This window comes from Ursus maritimus, unplaced genomic scaffold (assembly GCF_017311325.1).
Source record: "Ursus maritimus isolate PB19 unplaced genomic scaffold, ASM1731132v1 scaffold_22, whole genome shotgun sequence".
NCBI classification, from domain to species: Eukaryota; Metazoa; Chordata; class Mammalia; order Carnivora; family Ursidae; genus Ursus; species Ursus maritimus.
This window is the reverse complement of record NW_024424675.1, coordinates 32,544,279-32,563,913: the sequence shown is the minus strand read 5'-3', so window position 1 is coordinate 32,563,913 and position 19,635 is coordinate 32,544,279. Positions and strand designations below refer to the sequence as shown.

Genomic DNA, 19,635 nt, shown 5'->3' with positions numbered 1-19,635 from the left:
AAGTTGTTTTTTTTTTTTTAAAGATTTTATTTATTTATTTGACAGAGATAGAGACAGCCAGTGAGAGAGGGAACACAAGCAGGGGGAGTGGGAGAGGAAGAAGCAGGCTCATAGCAGAAGAGCCTGATGTGGGGCTCGATCCCAGAACGCCGGGATCACACCCTGAATTGAAGGCAGACGCTTAACCGCTCTGCCACCCAGGCGCCCCAGAAAGTTGTTTTTTTATCTTGCTTTTTTCATTTAAAAATATAACCTGGAAACAATTACAGATCACCCTGATGTCACAGCACTGATTACATCAAAACCCAAGAAACAAACCCAAAATCTTTTATAGCTAAAACTTTCTTTTTTTCCATTGACTGTATGGTATACTGTTGTCTCACTACTGTAGACTATTTCCCTCTTTTTTAAAAAATATTTTTTTTTCAGATTTTATTTATTTATTTGTCAGAGAGAGAGAGAGAGAGAATGCACAAGCAGCGGGAGTGGTTCTGGATCACACTGAGAAATATCTTCCCTACTCTGAGTTTAGTAAAGAATTCTCCCTTGTTTATTTCTTACACCTTCACGGCTTTATTTTTCACATTTAAGACTTTGATTTATCTGGAATTTATTTCCTATAAGGTATGAGCTAGAAAACCATTTATGGAATAATCATCCTGAGAAGCCTCTCATTAATAGCTGGGGAAACTGAGGCCCAGAAAGAAAAGCGTGTTGCCCAAAGTTCTTGCATCTAGGGGTCCTAACTCTTGGTCCAGAGCTCTTTCTCCTACACTACTCTACCCCCTCGGGAGCCCCACTGACATTACAAATCTCCAAGGGGGGTGTGTGGTGTGGTAGGAGGCACCTAGTGTAAACATGCCACCCAGCGCCCCTCTTCACTAGCTGGGAGACCTTGGACAAATCTCCAAGGGGGGTGTGCGGTGTGGTAGGAGGCACCTAGTGTAAACATGCCACCCAGCGCCCCTCTTCACTAGCTGGGAGACCTTGGACAACTCCCCTCACCTCTCTGGACTCGCTTCCTCAGCAGTGTGGGGATAACAGTAACACCCTGCTGATCGGGGGGGCTGTTGAGAAGACTGAAAGAGACGATGTGCGTAGAGTCCGATAAAGTATGTGGAATGTGAGAGGTATGCAATCAATTAAGTCCCTAGTGTGGCCTGTTTTCATTGGGTGTCTTATCAGTAAAACGGTGTTCTTGACATTTTCATTCAACTCCTTTGTTTTTACTCTATGTTTAATGGTGTGCAGAAGGCCAAAAACTTACACTTCCTTCTTTTGTTCTTTAGGGTGCTGAAGGGAACGTAAGTTCTGCACAAGTGGTAGCCCTGGCTGGCGTGTATCCTGCTACATCTGAAAGGCCCAGCGTACGGTTGAAGCTCAATGAATATTTGATGAATGAGTAAATATTAAAGATGTTCCAGATTCCAGGGCAGAAAGAGCAAAGGGTGTGCAGCCCTGCATCAAAACAGTGGCCAAAGGTCTGGCTCAGTCTCCATGCTGAAGGGTGATCCCCCTTCCTCTCTCCCAGCTTCCTTTTTCCCCATCTGAATATAACAAAGGTTGCAATATGCTCTCTACAGCTCCTCTAGTCCTGACATTTCTTCATTTCTTCCTTCCTTCCTCCCTCCCTCTCATTCATTCATTCATTCATTCATTCACTGTTTACTGAGCACCTTCTATACGCCAGGGGCTGTGCCAGCATGGGGTAAACACTGGAGACTAAAAAGACATTTACCATCTGATAAGAGAAAAAGGCACTGAACAGGTAAATGACTGATCATCACAGATAAGAGATAAGTGCAAAGAAAGAAGAGAACAGGTTCTCTGCGTGTGGATATTTAGTTAAGGGTTGTCTGGTCAGGGAAAGCCTCCTTAAGCAGGTGACCTCGTGTTGAGATCTACAGAAAAGCTGGACAGGGGGTGATCCAGGCAGAGTCAACAGCCAATCCGGGTCTACAGCAATCTACTATCTCCCATCTCGGCTCCAGCCCTATGAAGTGCTCAAGAGTGACATTCCTCTGCTCTTCTTCATCCTGAGATTTGGGGGCTTTCTTGGGGTCTGGTCACTTGTAAGGCATTTGACTCTGAATGCCCAGGATGGAAGGGAAGACTCTTGGACACAGCTTCCCAGACCCAGACCCAGACCCTTGGCGGCCCGGGGTCAGAGGCTCTTGCAGTGCTCGCTCTGGGCGCTCGCTGTCAAGCCCCCCACAGGAAGCTGCCTTCTCCCTTCAGTTCCTAACACTCCCCCCAGCTCTGTAAGCGGAAGAGGCCCTGGGCCCTGCCAAGAGCTACATGGTCTGTTCCAAGACTGCAGCTATTAGTCCTCATTGCTCAGGCCCATTCCAGTACAACTCTAAATTGTTTTCCAAATTTACCAGAAAGGTCATTTCCTGTTTTTTTTTTTCTTTTTCAAAAATTAAATATTTGCAGAGACCATACAAAAAGAAAGCAGACCCTTTTGCAAAGGACACCGGGCATGGAGTAAGACTTGGTCCTGTGGGAGAGGCCTCCTCAGGGGTGGGGAAATGCTCTCGAAGGCTTCTCTGAGGGAAGAAAGGGCTATGGAAACCTGATGGAAATACCAGGGCCTACTGAGCTGGCATTCCTCAAATTCAAAGGGAAGCGTTTCCTCCCTCTGATGGGCAGCCAGAGCCAGAGAGGCACTGAGGCAAGCAGGAAAGTCAGGGCCCCAAACTGAGCACCTCCCAGAGCCTGAGAAGCAGCAGGGCAGCTGATCCTAACCACGTGAGGCCTGCACCAAGGGGCCGACTGGCTCTACCTAGTGCCTCAGGGGCCTACCCAGAGCCCAGTCACAAGAGAGGAGTCTCCCGCCAGGGCAATGCCTGATGTCTGAAGAGCAGCCGCCGGGGAGGCTTTATTTGGAGGCAGTCAGGCAGGGCCTTGGCCTCTGCACCCAGAGGGCCAGAGCCATGTCCCCCCAGGGGCAGGCGATGGAGACACAGGCTTCTGGAGGCCACTCAGTGAGGAGGAAAAGGCAGGGTGCTGAGTCACACAAAGTCCTCAGCGACCTCCTGGTTGTCTGTCCTTGTGGACATCCTTTTTCTCAGATGTCCACCACACTCCAAGGGCCTCTCCTGACGTCTGTGGCCATGTTGCAACCCCTTCCACACAGGTGCTTCCCTGTTAGGGACTTTTGTGTTACAGGCCCCTAGGACCGGATCAGGACCGGGCTTGGGTCCTCCTCTCTCTCTGTTGGTCCCTGGAAGCTCTTAACCCTTTCCCTTAATAGTATGTGTTGATGACTCCCCATACAGCCCATGGCCTCTCTCCAGAGCTCTAGATTTGCCAACCTGACTGCCTCCTTCACACTTCAAACTTCACATGTCAAGTCACAAGCCCGCTCCCTCTAGCCTTCCCCACCTCGGTGAGGGCACCACCTGTCCAGACTGCTGAAGCTGGAAACCGGAAGTCATGCTGGATTCCTCCTTGTCCTCCACTCATATACAATCCCTCACCAGGTCCTGCCATTTCCACTTGCGAAGGTCAGCGTGGATCTGCCCTCCTTCCCCCTCCATGGTCACCACCTGGTCTCTGTCATGCCTCACCTGGGGGAGTTTCTTCACTGCATCCCTGTTCTGACCTTGCCCTTGGCCCAAGGTCTATCTATTTTGTATACAAGGAGCCGGGGTAATGTCTGCAAATCAGACATTGGATCATTCCCCCGCTTCATTCAATCTTTGATGCTTTTCCATTCCACATCCGGCAAAATCCAAATTCATCCCACCAGCCCCTGAAGTACTGCATTGATCTCAGCCCCACCTTCCTCTGTGACCTTTCTTCTCATTCCCGCTGTCTTTTGGCCCATTTACTGGTTAACTCCTCAAAGCAACTGAGTTCTCCCTCACCTCAGGGCCTTCAGGAGACTGTTCTCTCTGTCCGAACACTCTGTTACTCTACTCGTTTCAGAGCCTTGTACCTGGATCCTGGCCCTGCCTTTTCAAATTTTCCTGCTCTAGGACTCTGACGGAGGGTCCTGCAGGGCATGCAGCCCCCAGAGCCCCTCTGCCCCCCACTTCTGCAGGTCGGGAAGGCCTGGCTGAGCCACCTGGAGTCTTGCGTAGTGTGGTGGACATGACAGGGGCTGAGGAGTCACCAGCTTCTTCTTTTTTAAAAGATTTTATTTATTTTGAGAGAATGAGTAAGAGAGAGAGAGAGAGAGAGAGAGCATGAGCAGAGGGGAGGGGCAGAGGGAAAGAGAGAAGCCGACTCCCCGCTGAGCAGGGAGCCCGATGTGGGACTCGATCCCAGGACCCTGGGATCATGCCCTGAGCCAAAGGCAGACGCTTAACTGACTGAGCCACCCCGGTGCCCACCAGCTTCTGCCCCTACAGCTGGGCAACTCACCTGACCACAGATTGCTCTTCTGGAAGATGGGGTTACGACAACTGCCTCCAAAGGCAGTAGTGGGGAATAATCAGAGCCAGCATTTAGAGTCCTTCCTGCAGGCCAGACTGTGCTGAGGCATCTTACAGGCATCATCATCTCATTACTTTTATAGCAGCTCTACCAAGTGGAAAGTGTTCTTAATCCTGTCCTATGGAAAAGAAAGCTGAGGCGCAGAGAGGTTAAGTAGCTTCCCCGAAGTCACACACCCGCTGAGTGTGGGCTGGGGCCGATCCGGTGTGATTCGTGCTATTCGGCAGGAAGCAGAGAAATGAACTGCATCCGCAGGCGCATAGTAAGCGTTTGCTAAACGCGGTCCCTTCCCTTTTCTCCCCTCTGTCTCTAACCCCACAGCAGGGCTTTTCGGAGGGAAAAGCAAGAAAGCAATGAAGTCCCAAGGAAACATTCTATAGTGCTGGCTGAAACACAGACCCACACGTGCTTTTCCCACACTTACGCCAAGTTCTACTTACAATTTTCAGCTGGAGGCAAAAATATTCAGAATCTTTTTGGTGATGTTAGGTTCTCTGAATTCTGCCACCAAATTCTATTTTTTGTTATCTAACTTTACAGCAATGGAAAAATAATTACTTGGGGGTACAAATTTTAAAACTCTCACTCCCTCAGCAGCCATATCTATTCCTGGGGCAGGGCAGTGTGGGTACTGCACGGAGGGCTGGGGACTGAGACGGTGACACAAACTCCTCAAGCCACGAACATCTGTGCTTCTGTAGAGGTCTCTGGAAAGAGGCAGAAGAGTCCAGCTGGATTACCACTTGGGGACCAGGCAAGCTGGGTCTTCCTGGGCCTTCTGCTGTTTACACACTATCTAAACTTGCCGAGGGCTGGCTAAAGCGGTTCCCAGAGACTGGCAGTCCCTAGCATTCTGTGGGGGAAGGGAAGGAAAGTGCGATCACTTCCATGCAGGCCGGCCGAAGGTCCAGAGAGTGGCCTGAGCTCCAGCTCTGCTGGGTATCTCTGGGCAAGGTTCTTCCCCCTCAGACCCTGGGTGTCTCCAATGTGGAATGAAGTAAGCTGGGGTCTTTGTGGTGGTTTTGAAACACGTCTGCAAATGCTTTGACGACGCTATTAAGAGGGGGATCTAATTTGCATGCATCCTTTGAATGATGTGGCCTTACTGACTCGCTCCTAACTAAGGGGATGCAATAGGAGTCATGTGACTCCCAAGATGGGGTTAGGACAGGAGACACGGCCTCCACCTGGCTCTCTCTTGGGACACTCTTGTCTTGGAGCTTTGAGTTGCATGTAAGGAACCTGAGGCTGCCACGCTTTGAGGAAGCCCAAACCAGCCCAGTGAAGCAGCCACATGGCGAGGTCCTGCTAGGGCATGGAGAGAGATGCAGCCGGCATCCCCCCACTGCACTGGCCCCTAGCTGTTCACCATCGGACTGCAAGTGAATGAGAGATCCACGCCACAAGTGCCCAGCCAACCTGTTCCCCAATTTCTGACCAAAGAAATCATGAGAGATAAGAAATTATTACTGCTATTTCAAACCACGAAGTACTGGGACTGCAGTGTTATTTAGCAATGGATAGCCAGAGTGATCTCTAGCATGCTGCCTCTCCAGGCCCTCCAGAAGTCTATGAAAAGCATTTCCTAAATCCACTGTGGAGAATGAAAAGCAGCAAGATATGATCTCTATAATACTAATTTATTCATTTGTTCAACAAAATTTTAGTCATCACTCAGTCTATACGAGGCTTGGGACTAGATGCCATGGACGCAGGAACGGTAAGACATCGCTGTGTCCTTGAGGGAAGTTCATGGTCTAGCTGGGGTGATCGACTCATGCCCCGATATTCGTAACCAGTGTGGGGGACATATACCAGAATTACCAGGATCGCTGGGAGACCGTTTCAAGCTGGGCCCCTGGCCTCCCGCAGGGATTCTAATAACACCAGGCAGGGACGTGGGGCAGGTGTCTTTGCTACTGCCGGGAGGGTGTTGGAGCCCACAAAGGTGAGGAGAGAGAAGAGTTTAGGGACCACTTCTGTATAGAAATCTATAAAAACTTTAAGAATCTTTAAAGAGCTTGGTAGTTAAGAGCTGTGACAAAAAGATGTATAAGGCAGAGTGGGGGCTAATAAGAAAATTAAAATGGCTACCATTTATGGGGCGTATGTACTGTACAACAGGACATGGCAACAGGTGCTTTCCGTACACCCTCTGAGTCACTCTGCAGTAGCTCTGCGTGATAGATCCCGTTTACACACAGCCGGGATGGCCTGGAGCCCAGATCCCACCCGGGACCGGCTGGCTTCTGGGCCTCAAAGGCCATGTGTCTCTGGCTCAGGGAGGCAGAGGGTGTGAGAGCCCCCCAGGAATAGGTGAGGTGAAAGGGCTGACGTGGTAGGAGCAGGCAGCCAAGGAGAGGAAACGGAGGTTCTCCTCTGTCTTCATTTATACTTGTCTCTGCCCGGTCACCTGACCCGCTTGAGCTCTACTCCAGCCCCGAGAATCACAGAAGTTTCCCTCGTTCCTTCAGTCACTCATTTAACATTCACTCAGTGCACACTCTTTCCAGCAATGGTCCTGAAGGTATTTTAGAGGCACTGCATTATCTAACCCTCATGATGGGGAGACCATGACTCACAGAGGTGGCATGAGTCACCTAAGGCCCCAACCAGTCAGTGAGTGGATCAGGACTTGAATCTGTAGTTCCTCATTCCCAATTCAGTGCACGGCATTTAGGATGGTGCATTCTGGGGACGGCTTTGTCTTGACGTGGATGGTACCGCATCTGTCTCACCCCCATCGGAGCACTCCCTGCCCTTCTGGCTTCTCTCCGCACAAATGGCTACCCCCACCCGGGGAAACAAGGGCACGCACTGTAACGTGGGGGATGAGGAGCTCTCAGAACACAGATTTACTGAGCACCTACCACCGCGCCCGCTGCAGAGGGCCCAATAATGTTTTCTCGCAGAAAGAAGGAATAAACCAATGAGTCAGGAGACAGAATACAATGGAGCCGCTAACATGAAAAAGCTCAAGAGGGCGTGCCGTTGGACGTCCTCTGAGCGGGGCGGGCTCCTGTGCACGCTGTCTCCCGAATTTCACAGAGTGCATCTCCCGGAGCAGCCTTCACACCGACCACTACAGCAAGGCAGAGAGAGAGCCCACACCAGCCATTCAGGTGACAGAAAAAAGATCCTGTGCTGAGCTACCACTGGTTCCGACGCCAGCGGAGAAATGCGGCCCCGCGAAGCCACTGCTCCACAGCCGCTCACCGAGAGGAGCCTACCTGACAGGCAGTGTCGACAAGTGGAAATGACTCAGAAAAAACTTGTTTCTTGCTATGTCAACCCCAAACTCAGGCACATCAAAGACACGCTTGTCGCTTCTTAGCCAATAAAGCCATTTATAAACTACATTAGAGTCAAATTTCATTTGTCTAATCATCCTTCAGGGAATGACTCACCCCAGATCACCACGATTCCCACACTGTTACTTTTGTAAGTATCAAAACCTCATCTGGAGACCGAAAGTAGATCAGTGGTTGCCTGGGACTGGGGAGGGATGTGGGGTTGGGAAGGTGATGGGTAATGCAAGTGTTCTAGAATTGATTATGGCAATAAGACACAACTCTATAAATACACTGAAGGTCACTGAATTGTACACTTTAAATGTGTGAATTGTACGGTATATGAACTATATCTCAATAAAGCTGTAAAAAAAACCCTTATCTGAATTATAATGGATAGAAATTCTTCTCATATAATGCATTACTGTACTACCAGCCTTTGCTTGATGCTTTAAGATCACAGCTGTGTATCTGCTGTAACAGCAACGCTCTCACGATTACAACATACAGGGCAGTCTGCCCCACACTCAATGACCCCCTGGTTTTTGCTGTTCACTTTAGTTTTTCTGTCGATGCCCTTTACTTTCACTTGGTGGTTAAGCTCAGGGGCATGGGTCATATGTCACTTACTGACTTACTGGCTATGTGATCTCCGGTGAGTGACTAGATCTCCCTGTGCCTCTGTTTCTCCATTTGTAAAACAAAAGTAGTAACCTCACTGGAGGGTTGTGTGAGTTATAGAAGATGATGTGGATAAAGCATTTACTGCTCTTCCTGGCAGGGGGGAGCCAGACTGAATTTGAGCCATCAACACTAATTCTCACCACTGTCAGTGGTGCCTAGAGGGACCCTCCTGAGCTACGGACTCAGAAACCAGAAAACCTGCCTAGAGTGTTCAATACACCTGCTGTGTTCAATGAGATGAAACACAGGCTGGGAGTGCAATTTCAGGATTGGACTTTGGGACATCCCATGGGAAGGCTCTCCGCTTCAGTGATACTAGGTAATCTGTCCTAGTTCACCCTCAAACAGAAAAACCCAGAGGCCTGGTGAGGTCTCTCAAGATCCTGGATCTGGGAGGCTAGTGCCAGGGGGACACAGTGGTCTCCAACACTTTAGCTTTTCTCTAGACCAATGGTTCTTAAAATTCAGAGGTCACAGATACCTTTGAGAATCAGAGCAAAGCTATGGACACTGGGCCCATATTTATATTAATATATACTGTACCCATAACTACAGGGGAATCCTGAATCCCAGGAGCTAACCATAAACCCCTGGTTAAAAACCCCAGCTCTAGACTTCCTATAACCCCAGCATCCTCAAGGTTCGGTGGCTGTGAGCCCCAGTACTTCCACAGCAGCTGGAACAGAGACCTTCTGGAGGCTGGCCTCCTGAACTGGCCTTAGCCGGATGAGCAGTCCTGGGAGCTGACTGCTGCATCTCAGTCACTGCAAACAGCTGCATCCAGGGAGCTCCCAGGGGCACTGAATCAGAGCAGGACACAAGCCTGGTAGCTCGGGAAGCCACTGCAGGGCAAGGCCAGAAGCCTTGCTGATAAGCAGCTGGGGAGTTCCAGCCTTAGGGCAGCTGCCAGACAGACTCTCACTCTGCCAGCAACAGAGGAATCTCAGGTGCTGGAAGCAGGCGAGGCCATAAGAGGGAATTCAGAGGAGGCGGAAATCCCCCAAGCTCCAGGACTACTAGGCCTTGGACAGAGAAATAAAGGCTGGAGAGTCTGCTCTAACCCCAGGGAGACAGAGCCGAAAGAGGGTGGGCAGGTTGTGGGGAGGGGAGGGGGCTGAACCATGGATCAGAGGCTGTTAAACATGATTAACTGATGCCAGAAATGTTTAAATATGAACACTGACCCAGGGAGGCCATACTTCCGGGCAGGCCATTCATGTGTCATGGACTGCGATTTTCTTCCAACTGGAAGGGACCTGCACCATCTCTTCTCATCAGACCAGTGGGCTGTGCCTGTTTCTCTGGGCTGGGTTTTGCTTGCTTTTGCTCTTCTATCACAGTATTAAAATTCCCATAATGTGCCCTAGACTTTGTGAAAATAGCTTTGCAACAATTGGTGGACAGGAAAGCTGGCATCATGCCCAAATTTGCTAATAACTTCCGGGGATGATTCCATCGGCATAAGTAGCTGGCTGAAGAAACCCATTCTCTTTGGAGCCACTAAAAGTAAACTGTTTTCTGACGCTATAAAGAAACAGTCTGTAAAACTGCAGCGTGATATTGTAGGATTTCTGCAAAGGGCCATCCTGCTGCTTCTTCATGGGACCAAATTCCTTTCTGATTTCACTTGGAACCTATTTCTTTGATTTGTTCAAACAGAAGGAAAGGTAGGAGACAAACACTTGGGATGCTAAGGCAGAGTGGTGTGAGCAGTTGACTACCCACCTGGTTTAGTTTCTTTTTCCTACTCGCATCTCTTCAGATTTTCCACTGTTGACTAATCAGTGTGGAAATTCTAAGGGACCAGAAGAAAAACAAAAATTAGAGCCAGACACACTCTCGGGTTGTAAACTACAACAATCTTCTGGGAAGACAAGTGAGCATATCTAGTAATATGTTAAATGTGCACATCCTTTGGGTCAGCCAAAATCTAGGAATCTCTGCTGTAGGTATGTTCCCATAAGCAAAAGGATGCTCAGTAAAACACACTGTGTAATAGCAAAAAAAAAAAAACAAAACAAAGAGGAAACAAGGTAAATGTCTGTTAATAGGAAGAGTTAAGTTGTGCTATAACAATACAGTGAGAAACTAGGCGGCCGTTACAAAGAATGAGAAAGATTTCATTGTACCGACAAGGAAAAATGTGAATGCTCTGTTGTTAAAAAGTGGTGTAAAACTGTGTATGTCATCATTTTAAATAAAAAATATGAACATGATTGCTTATGCTTAGAAAAGTACAGCATTTGTATACATGTTTTTTGTATCTACACAGAACAAGGCCATCAGCAAACTATGAACAGTGGTTCTCTCTGGGACTTGGAAACTGAGGGAAAAGGATTAAACGACTTTCACTTTTTACATGAATAATTTCTGTTTTGGTTGAAAACTTTTAAAGAGGCACACATTACTTTCATAATCATTATACGTGCTATCTAGAATTCTAAAATATCAAGAGTGAGTGCAAAAGACATTTTCGGACAAAGACTGGGCAAGTTTGCCATTCAGACTCCAAGAACATTCTCCAACAGAAAGGAAACCAAACACAGAAAGTAAGCGAGATTCTGGAATCAACAGTGAGCAAAATTAGTAAGTACAGTGTATTGGTAAATTTAAAACACTGATTAAGTGAAACAGCTAACTGGGGAGATAAACACAAATTCGACAATATTACATATTTGACGATAAGAGTGTCAAGGATGGAACAGAGATCAGAAGTAAAACTTTGCATGGTCCTTGTTCATTCAGGACAAGCAGGAATACTGTTTGAGACAACATATTCATGATGCCTATTAAAAACTTTTAAGATAAAACGACAAAATACAGAAATAGAACACTTCAGTTTCAAACCAGTTAGCAGGGTCCTGGGTAGAGAAGTCTAATTATCCAAAAACATTAATCCTCTCCAAATTACTACATAGTTTTAATTAAATTTCAATAAGAATACAAATAATATTTTGGGGAGAGTGAAATGGGTAAAATTAACTTTAAAGTTCATATGGAATAATAAATTCCCCCCAAATTTAGCTAAGAAATAGGAAAAAATTATTTTAAAATGTAAATAGGGGATTCATCTTAAGAGATAATAAAAATTTACTTTATAAAGATTTAAGAAAAAGATATGGTTGTAACATAAAGACAGACAAACAGATCTGTGGACTAAAGCAGCAAGTTCAGAAATGGATACAAGAAAGGAACTTATTTATCACAAAGATGGAATTTCAATGCAAAACAGAAAAGGCGGTTTATTTAATAAATGGTGCTGGCATACCTAGAACAAAGCTTGACCACTACCTCTTTGCTACATATAAACATAATTCCAAAGGAATTACAGGTTCAGGATTAAATAATTAAAACCATAAAAGTATTGGAAGAATATTTAGGAAAATATTTATATAACTTCGATGTGGGGAAATTATTACTAAACAAGACAAGAAATCCAGATACTGTGAAGGAAAAAATAGAAGAAATTTAATAAACAAATAATAGATTAGGAAAAATATTTGCAATACATATAGAATCTTTAATATATAAATATATAAAGAGCTCCTATAACTTGTTAAGAAAAAAAAGCAAACAGTTTCTAAGAAAAAAAGTGAAGGAAATTCAGAGAAGAGGAAAATAAAGTGGCCAATTAACATGAAACAATGTTCAATCTCACCAGTAGCAAAGAAAATACAAGGCAAGCACCTATGAGACACCATTTTCTGCCATCAGCTTGGTCACAGAATAAAACAGTACAGATAGAAAAAGGGATGGAGGGAGGAGGGGAAGGGAGAGTGGAAGGAGAGACAGAAGGTAGGAGGGAAGAAGGGAAAGAATATCTCATATTGGTAAAGATTTAGGGAAATGGAAGTACTCCTATATTTCTGGGAAGAATGTAAATTACCAGAACTCTTTATATAGTATGATGATATTCTCTACTAAAATGTCAAATATACAACATGTATATTATTAGTAGTATACAATATTATTTTTGAAAATGTAACCTACAGAAATAAAAGCACATATAGTATAGTCAATGGTATTACAATAGTGTTGTATGGTGACAAACAGTGGCTACACATAACCACATAAACACAGCATAACCAAAGACTTGTCTAATCACTGTATTATACATCTGAAATTAATGTAACATTATGTGTCAACTACATGTCAATTTAAATAAATACACAAATGCGCCAGTAAAGAAGGATATGTATATAAAGATATCTAATGCAAAGTATTTTGAGTGAAAACAAAACATAACTTGAATATCTGTCAAAGGAGAAATGGCTGAATATATTGTGGACCTCTAGGTCTACAGCCTTGAAGCTATTTAAAAGGGTACATCAGATTTATACCTACGTACGATGTATTATTTAGTGCGAAAAATAAAGTGCAAAATAAAAGCGTGATCCCACTTCTGACAAAACAAATAACCACACATCTACACAAACACTACATCCATTTCAATAGGAACTTGGAGAAAAGATACACACCAAATTGAGTTCAGAAGGATGGAAATGGGAACTAAGGGGAAAGAAGGGATTATAACTTTTTCTTTATAACATCTTCAAATTATTTAGTTACAATGAGCATATGTATTACTTTAGGGAAAATTAATGAAAATAAAAACAATGACAAGCATCTGAGAGCAGAGAAAAACTCTGAGAGGCTATGTTATATGCTATGCGTTTATTTTTACATGGGATAGTTAACTCCACTTATTGTCACTTTCTTTTTTGGTCAAAATAGTACATTTTAATAGTTGGAAGACAAATTTTTTTTTAAAGCTTTATAGAGGGGAAAGAAAGGTACTTTAGTTCCTAAACATTTATGCTTTTTATTTAAGAAGGGCGAAAATATTACTTAGGAAAAAAAAAAGCTTCCCATGTTAAAATCCAAAAGAAAGCCTAAAACTTTGCCTTAAAACTGCTGTTTAGGTGGTGTGTGGGCTGGTTCTGTGCTGTTGACTGTTTTCCATGGCTCGGTGCCCTTGACTGCTTTCCTCCCCGCAAACCAATTAAATACACTCCTGGGAGTGAACTGGCTGCTGGGAACCAAAGCCCTGCACAAACCGCTCATCTCTGCTCCTGGGCTCTCTCGGTCTCCAAGCAGATGCTTTGGCTTCTACATCAAATGGGTTTTGGAATCCAGAGAAGTGAAATGGCTTGCTTTTTCAAATCATTCTGACGGGAGCAGGAGAGGAAATGGTTTATCCCAGCGGATGAAATAGAGGAGAAGAGATGAGGAACATCGCTCCCGACAAGCTCCTGGACAGTTACTACGCTGAGCCTGCCATTGCAGAGTTAGTGCGAGGTACACTCTGGCCTTCCCTGGTGGGATGCTTTGCTTTTAACTGCTGTTATTTTATTTCATTGGTAATAAATATTGCACTAAAATAATAATGACACCTCACGTTTCTATACCACTTGATATTTTGCAAAGCACTTTAAGATACTTTATTTCATCTTCACAATGACCCAGGTATCAGATCAGTATCATTCCCACTTACAAGTGAAAATGACTCAGAGAAGTTCAGAATCTTTTTAAGTCATGTGGCTAGTTGGTAACAGAGCTGCAATTCAATCTCTGGTCTCCAAACCCCAAGTTCAGCAGGGAGCTCAGGTATGAAATCACAGGGAGAAAGAGGAACTACAGACAAGCCAATGAATAACAGCTCTTCCTGCCCCTTAGGAAAAAAAATTGTAGTCTAGGAGTAATATTCTATGCCACCTCAGAGAGAAACTGCTCATTTACTGGAATAGAGCTGCTGACTATGGGAAGGAAATCCCATGCTCCTGGGTCTGCCCACCCACATCCTACCCAACCTTCAATGCCACTAGACCTCTAAAGCCCGGGGGACAGAGGATGTATCTCTTTTGTCTCTATGGGCTCAGGGCCCAGGCCTGGGTGTGACACAGACTAGAAGCCACTAAGTTTCTACCTCTAGTAGTTTCAAATCCATCTACCTCTTCCATCAACCCCGCCCCCCAATGGTCCTACCCAACACCAATCCTCTCTCCCCATGACAACTGCGACTGCCCCTCAACCCATCCCCCACACAGCAAATACCACCCACAAAGGCCTACTGACTAATCATCATCATCAGGCCCCTAATTCTCGGAACCCTAACCTCCACCTCTTTCTCAGTTCCTGTCCCCTCTATGCTTCAGCCACGCTGGCATCCCTTCAGTTTCTCCAACATTCCACATGCTTTCCTGCCTTGGGCCCTTGCACTCGTGTACCTGTCCCTACCTGGATTATTCTTTTCCACAACACCCTTCTTCCCCACCTCCTGCCTTAGCTCTTGGCCTAATGGACACCTCATCTCAGTTTAAACACTGCCTCTTCAAGCAAGCTTGCCCTGACCACATTCCTGTTTATTCACTTCATAACACCACTATACATCCTTGGCTGTGAACAACCACGAGAAGAAAGATCATGCTTGTTTTATGAAATATTGTCCACCTATCACCTTGCTCAGTGCCTGGCAGATAATGAGGTGCTCAATGAATATTAGGTGAAACTGTATTGAACTGAAGGCTTGACTCAAATGCTACTGTCCCTCTTTCCTCAGGCTTTGCACGGCAGTCCGTCTCTTGGGGCACATAATGACATGTGTGAGAATTACGAGTTTTTCCTATCAGACTACAAGCTACTTAGAAATCTAATTTACCTTGGTATTCCCACAGCGCCTTGCATAATGCCTAAACACAAGGGTTCTTCTGAACAGTGGATGAATTCCTGCACGCGCACAGGAAGGTGCAAAGGCAGGCTGCAGCCTCTCACCAACCACGGACGACGGCTTCTCCTACGTAGGGGACTTGAGCACAAGGCATGGGCACCTTTGAGATAGGCAGAGACTCTGCCCAGAAAATTAGAAGTGAAATCTGAAAAGCAGTGGTGGCGTGTGGGTGAGAGGACAGGACAAGCATGTACTGCTAAAGGGGAGTTTCTTATGCTGGCAGAAACCTTCTGGTGCCAAACTGGAATGTGTGTAAGAGATGTAACAAAGTTCACCTCTGACCTAGCCATGCCTTTTTAAAAAATCAGAGACGTGAAGCCACTGGGTGATGATTTAAGTGTTTTTCTGTACTGTCTAGCTTTCCTTCCTTAGAACATGTTTTAATTTCGTAATCTGGGGGAAAAAAAAACACACAATAAATGTTATAAAAACAAACCAGCAGAAAATCCAGTGGTGAACTGCAGAATCACCCGTCCTTATGTCTCCTTATTAAACTTGGGATTGTAGATTCAGGACCCTCCGGGGTGGGGCCCCTGCAATTTGTTTGGAAGAGTTCCTGTCTCTCATCTGAAGCCCTGGGCAGGAAGGTGCCAGGAGTGAAAGCTTCAGCAGGGCGCAGCTCTCATTTCCCCCTAAGCAAAGCTCTGAGAATCAGGAATGGTGGGGAAGTGTGGGGGTCATCAACCAGCTCAAGACCAGGACCCCCACCCACTAGATGCTAACCCACTGCAACTGTTCATTCACCTGCCTGTCTTTCCTGATGCACAGAGAACTTCACAAGGCCACAGGCTGCCTCCTCATAGTCCTGTTCCTCCACTCTCCTGCTTGGGACTGGTCCGCCTTCAGTGTAATTTACTGAATGGCAGAGACCACACCTATAAAGTTCTAAGCATAATGACTGACCTAGGTCCCTGGGACATAATAAGAACACATCAGCTACCGAGACTTCATTTCTATAGTGCCCCAAAGGTCCTTCATTCATTTTGGAAAAGCCAAGTTGAAGAGTAGTAATTTCTTGGAAGATTAAAGAGACTTCCTTTAAATGAAGTCAGGAAGTGCTGGCCTCCTCCAGTAAGAGCAAATGCATTTTAATCTGCAGTTCAGAATCACTCAGCATTGCAGCTGATTGCAGCTTCCGAAGGAACCACTCTTTGAAGGTGCGGTGCTCAAAGTTTTCATAAGGCCTTTCTGAAAGATTTCCAGGAGGTAGTGAGCTCAGCCTTGGGTCATGATTAATGACTTGTTTCCAAGAATTTTAGATTTTCCATGTCTGTCTCCACTTAGGAATCACTTCTGGTCCCTTGTGAAAGCACTCAGCAGAGTTAATTGGGTGAACTCAGCTTCTTGTCACACTCAGAAAATAACACCTGCCACCAGTTTCTTCCTTCAGTGGCTGGGCCGGCAGCTTCGAGTCCCAGGAGAACAGCACCCACTTCTGTTTTTGGTCTGAGCATCTGACTGAGCGATAGGAACCGGTGCTAAGACTTGTCTGAAAGAGCCAGCATGGCAGCTCCAGGGGGTTTCAACACTGATTAAGGCAGAGATGACCTCACGTCCCTCATACAAAGGCCATCCTATGACTGAAGGGGCCAGGGCCTATATACACTGGCTAACATTCTCTTTCTGGAAACCATAAAGTAGCCAATCCCAAGCATGTATTTTTGTGCCAACTAGGTGCACAACAAGCTTTATCCTGTTTTATCCTCGTGGTACCCCTGGAGGTAGGTATAACTGCGACCCCCACTTTACAGAAGAGAAGCAGGCTCTATGAGGTAACCTGTCCGAGATGTCTCCACTAGGAGGAGACCCTCTTCAACTTCTCACTGAACTCCACACAGTCTGAAGTGACAGGGACTGTGGACACCCACCAGCCCAGGGGTTGCAAATGTAAATGCCCACGGGGCAGGCATGAGACTAGAAGTGGTGACAGATGGGTAAGCAAATGGCACAGACAGTAATAAACTGGAGAACATACCTGCTAAAGACATTCAAATTCAAACAAAAATAAAAACCAAAACCAGGTACCTTCCGTTCAGAATATCACCTCCCCACCACCATCTTAGAAGAGGGACAGCCCTTTTTTTTTTTTTTTTTTTTTTAAAGATTTTATTTATTTATTTGACAGAGAGACAGCCAGTGAGAGAGGGAACACAGCAGGGGGAGTGTGAGAGGAAGAAGCAGGCTCCTAGCAGAGGAGCCTGATGTGGGGCTCGATCCCGGAACGCCGGGATCACGCCCTGAGCCGAAGGCAGACGCTTAACGACTGCGCCCCCCAGGCGCCCCCCCCTTTTTTTTTTAAAGTAGGCGCCACGCATAGCATGTAGCCCAATGCAGGGCTTGAACTCAGGACCCTGAGATCAAGACCTGAGCTGAGATCAAGAGTCGAACGCTTAACCGACTGAGCCACCCAAGCGCCCCGGGACCATTTTTTTAATTAGCCGAAGTCTGGAGATCTTGAGGAGCTGGGCTGAGGCAGACACAGACGCGGAGGCCCACTGCCCATGACCATGGCTGGTTCCATGGCAGCCACGGTCCACTTTCAAAGGGCTGAGCTGCTGGAGAAGAGCAAAACTCTCAGATACGCCAAGGGGCTTTGAGAACCCTCCTGGTAACCATGATCTTAAGTCAAACAGTTTTTAGATAACGCATCTCCCTGAGGGCTGGAGACTCTGATAGCCTTCAAGATAAAAATCCCTTACACTGCCAAGACCTGGAACCCCAGCAACTCAAAAACCCAAGATTTGACAACATCCTCTGCTTTCCTTTGCACTCTGGCTCCAGCCATGCTGTCCTGAAGTAGCAGAGGCTGTGTCTAGGTGAAATGAAGGTGGAAGGGCAGCAGAGACAGACTGACCCTTCCTTCTCTCTCTCTTTTGTGCCTAGTGAGGGACTAGGATGGTGGGCTCTATGTTAAAAGTGAGTATGCTAGGTCTCCCCAGGACCTGTGCGCCAGGCTTTCTACCAGGTAATGGGGTTATGGTAATGGGGGAGACAGACTCACAAGAGGGCACACGTGGTCTAGGCGAGACACAGTGAATGAAGTTCTGCCAGTAATTATGTAAGCACAGTTCAGGTGAACACGAGGAAGGCGTTCAGGATAATATAGGAGCACACCGCGGAGATTAACCCTCAGTCAGTGGAGTTAGGGAACAATGACCCTGACCACCTCAGGTTATGTAAAAGGCTGAGCACAAGGTGGGGTTGAGCACTTAAGAGACACTCGACAGTGTCATTTATCCTCCCTCCCTATTATGCCTGCGCGCACACACCACGCTGAGACTTCCTTCGGGAACACCAAACCTTACAAAACTATAAAAACTCAGAAGTAACTTAACTGTTGCCTGTTTTATGTCCTCTTTTAATTGTCCTTCTAGGTGCTGGGTTTTAGCCACTCTGGGATACTGAAAACCAAGAATACTTTGCTCCTCAGGCCCTAAGCATTCTCCTCAAAAGCAAAAGATATATGAACGGCTCATTTCAAGCTGAATTCCGAAATACTGGGATCATCTAGTTTTGTTCCCTGATTTAGGTACAAGGAAACTGAGGCCCATGGCTCATGGCCACAAAGTTTCCGTGGGTGGCCCTTTGTTTCTTAAAGCCGAAGTCTTTCCCCTTTAACCGCAATTTTCCAACTTTTTCCACCTGCTAGTAGGGGAGGTGGGTCGCACGCAGCAGCTGCAAGCCATGTACCTCAAACCACGGGAGAACCGTCAGCTCAGGCGCCCACTGCTGAGGGGCCTGGGGCAACAAGGCCCCCCTCTTCCCCTCCGCACAGAATGGCTCGCCTGGTTTAAAATCCTGGGCAAGACCACAACAAATAAAATGCCGAAGTGCTTACTTACATGTTTGTTCTGTTTACTTCCTAGACATCAACAGCAAATTTTAAAAAGGAAGCAATAAAAAGACCACAAAGCCAAAGTTAAAGTCTTCCGACGCTTCTTTCCATCTTGGGAGTCGGCCCAGCTGCTGCGGCAGTGGGGTACATGTGATAAGCTAACTTCAGTAACCCGATCATTTCTGTATCTTAAGTTTAGAATACCAGTCTTGTATTTGTGAGGGGAAGATTACAGGGAACTGTCACTTCCAGAGACATTTCTCTCTAGAGCGTTTACAACTGTTTGTACCACCTTTGTAATCAGAGAAAAAACTAAAGGTTTTACAGACCCCAAAGTCTAAGGAAGGACTTACCTCTTCACCTATCTTTAGGGCAAGGAGCTGCTTTTAAAGCCCTAGCCGATCTGTCAGTGTTCTTGGGGTAAAAAAGTCAAACAGCGTTTGAATGGAGCCCATCTGTGAAACTTGAGTTCAGACTCTAGCCCCAGGCAGTTTCAGACAAAGCCATAATTTTCACAGCAATAGTATATCATAATATAAAAATAGACGCTTTGTGACCGACAGGCTGTAAAGCAAGCCAAGCTCTCCAGAGAGCTCTGCCTCCAAGCCCTGCTCTCCCCGGGGGGGGGGGGGGGGGGGGGGGGGGGGGGGGGGGGG

The 19,635-nt window shown here is 46.3% G+C and overlaps 1 protein-coding gene across 2 annotated transcripts in view; it reads right to left on the bottom strand.

The window, feature by feature from the left end:
• PKIG (cAMP-dependent protein kinase inhibitor gamma) overlaps nt 1–19,635 on the bottom strand; it is an 89,215-nt gene that overhangs the window by 12,265 nt on the left and 57,315 nt on the right. The window contains exon 4 of one of the 2 annotated variants that reach the window (XM_040638374.1): nt 10,143–10,212. The exons of the other annotated variant lie outside the window; for it this stretch is intronic. The gene's annotated coding sequence lies outside the window, so the exon portion shown is untranslated. The remainder of the gene's footprint in view (nt 1–10,142; nt 10,213–19,635) is intronic. 2 annotated transcript variants of the gene reach the window in all.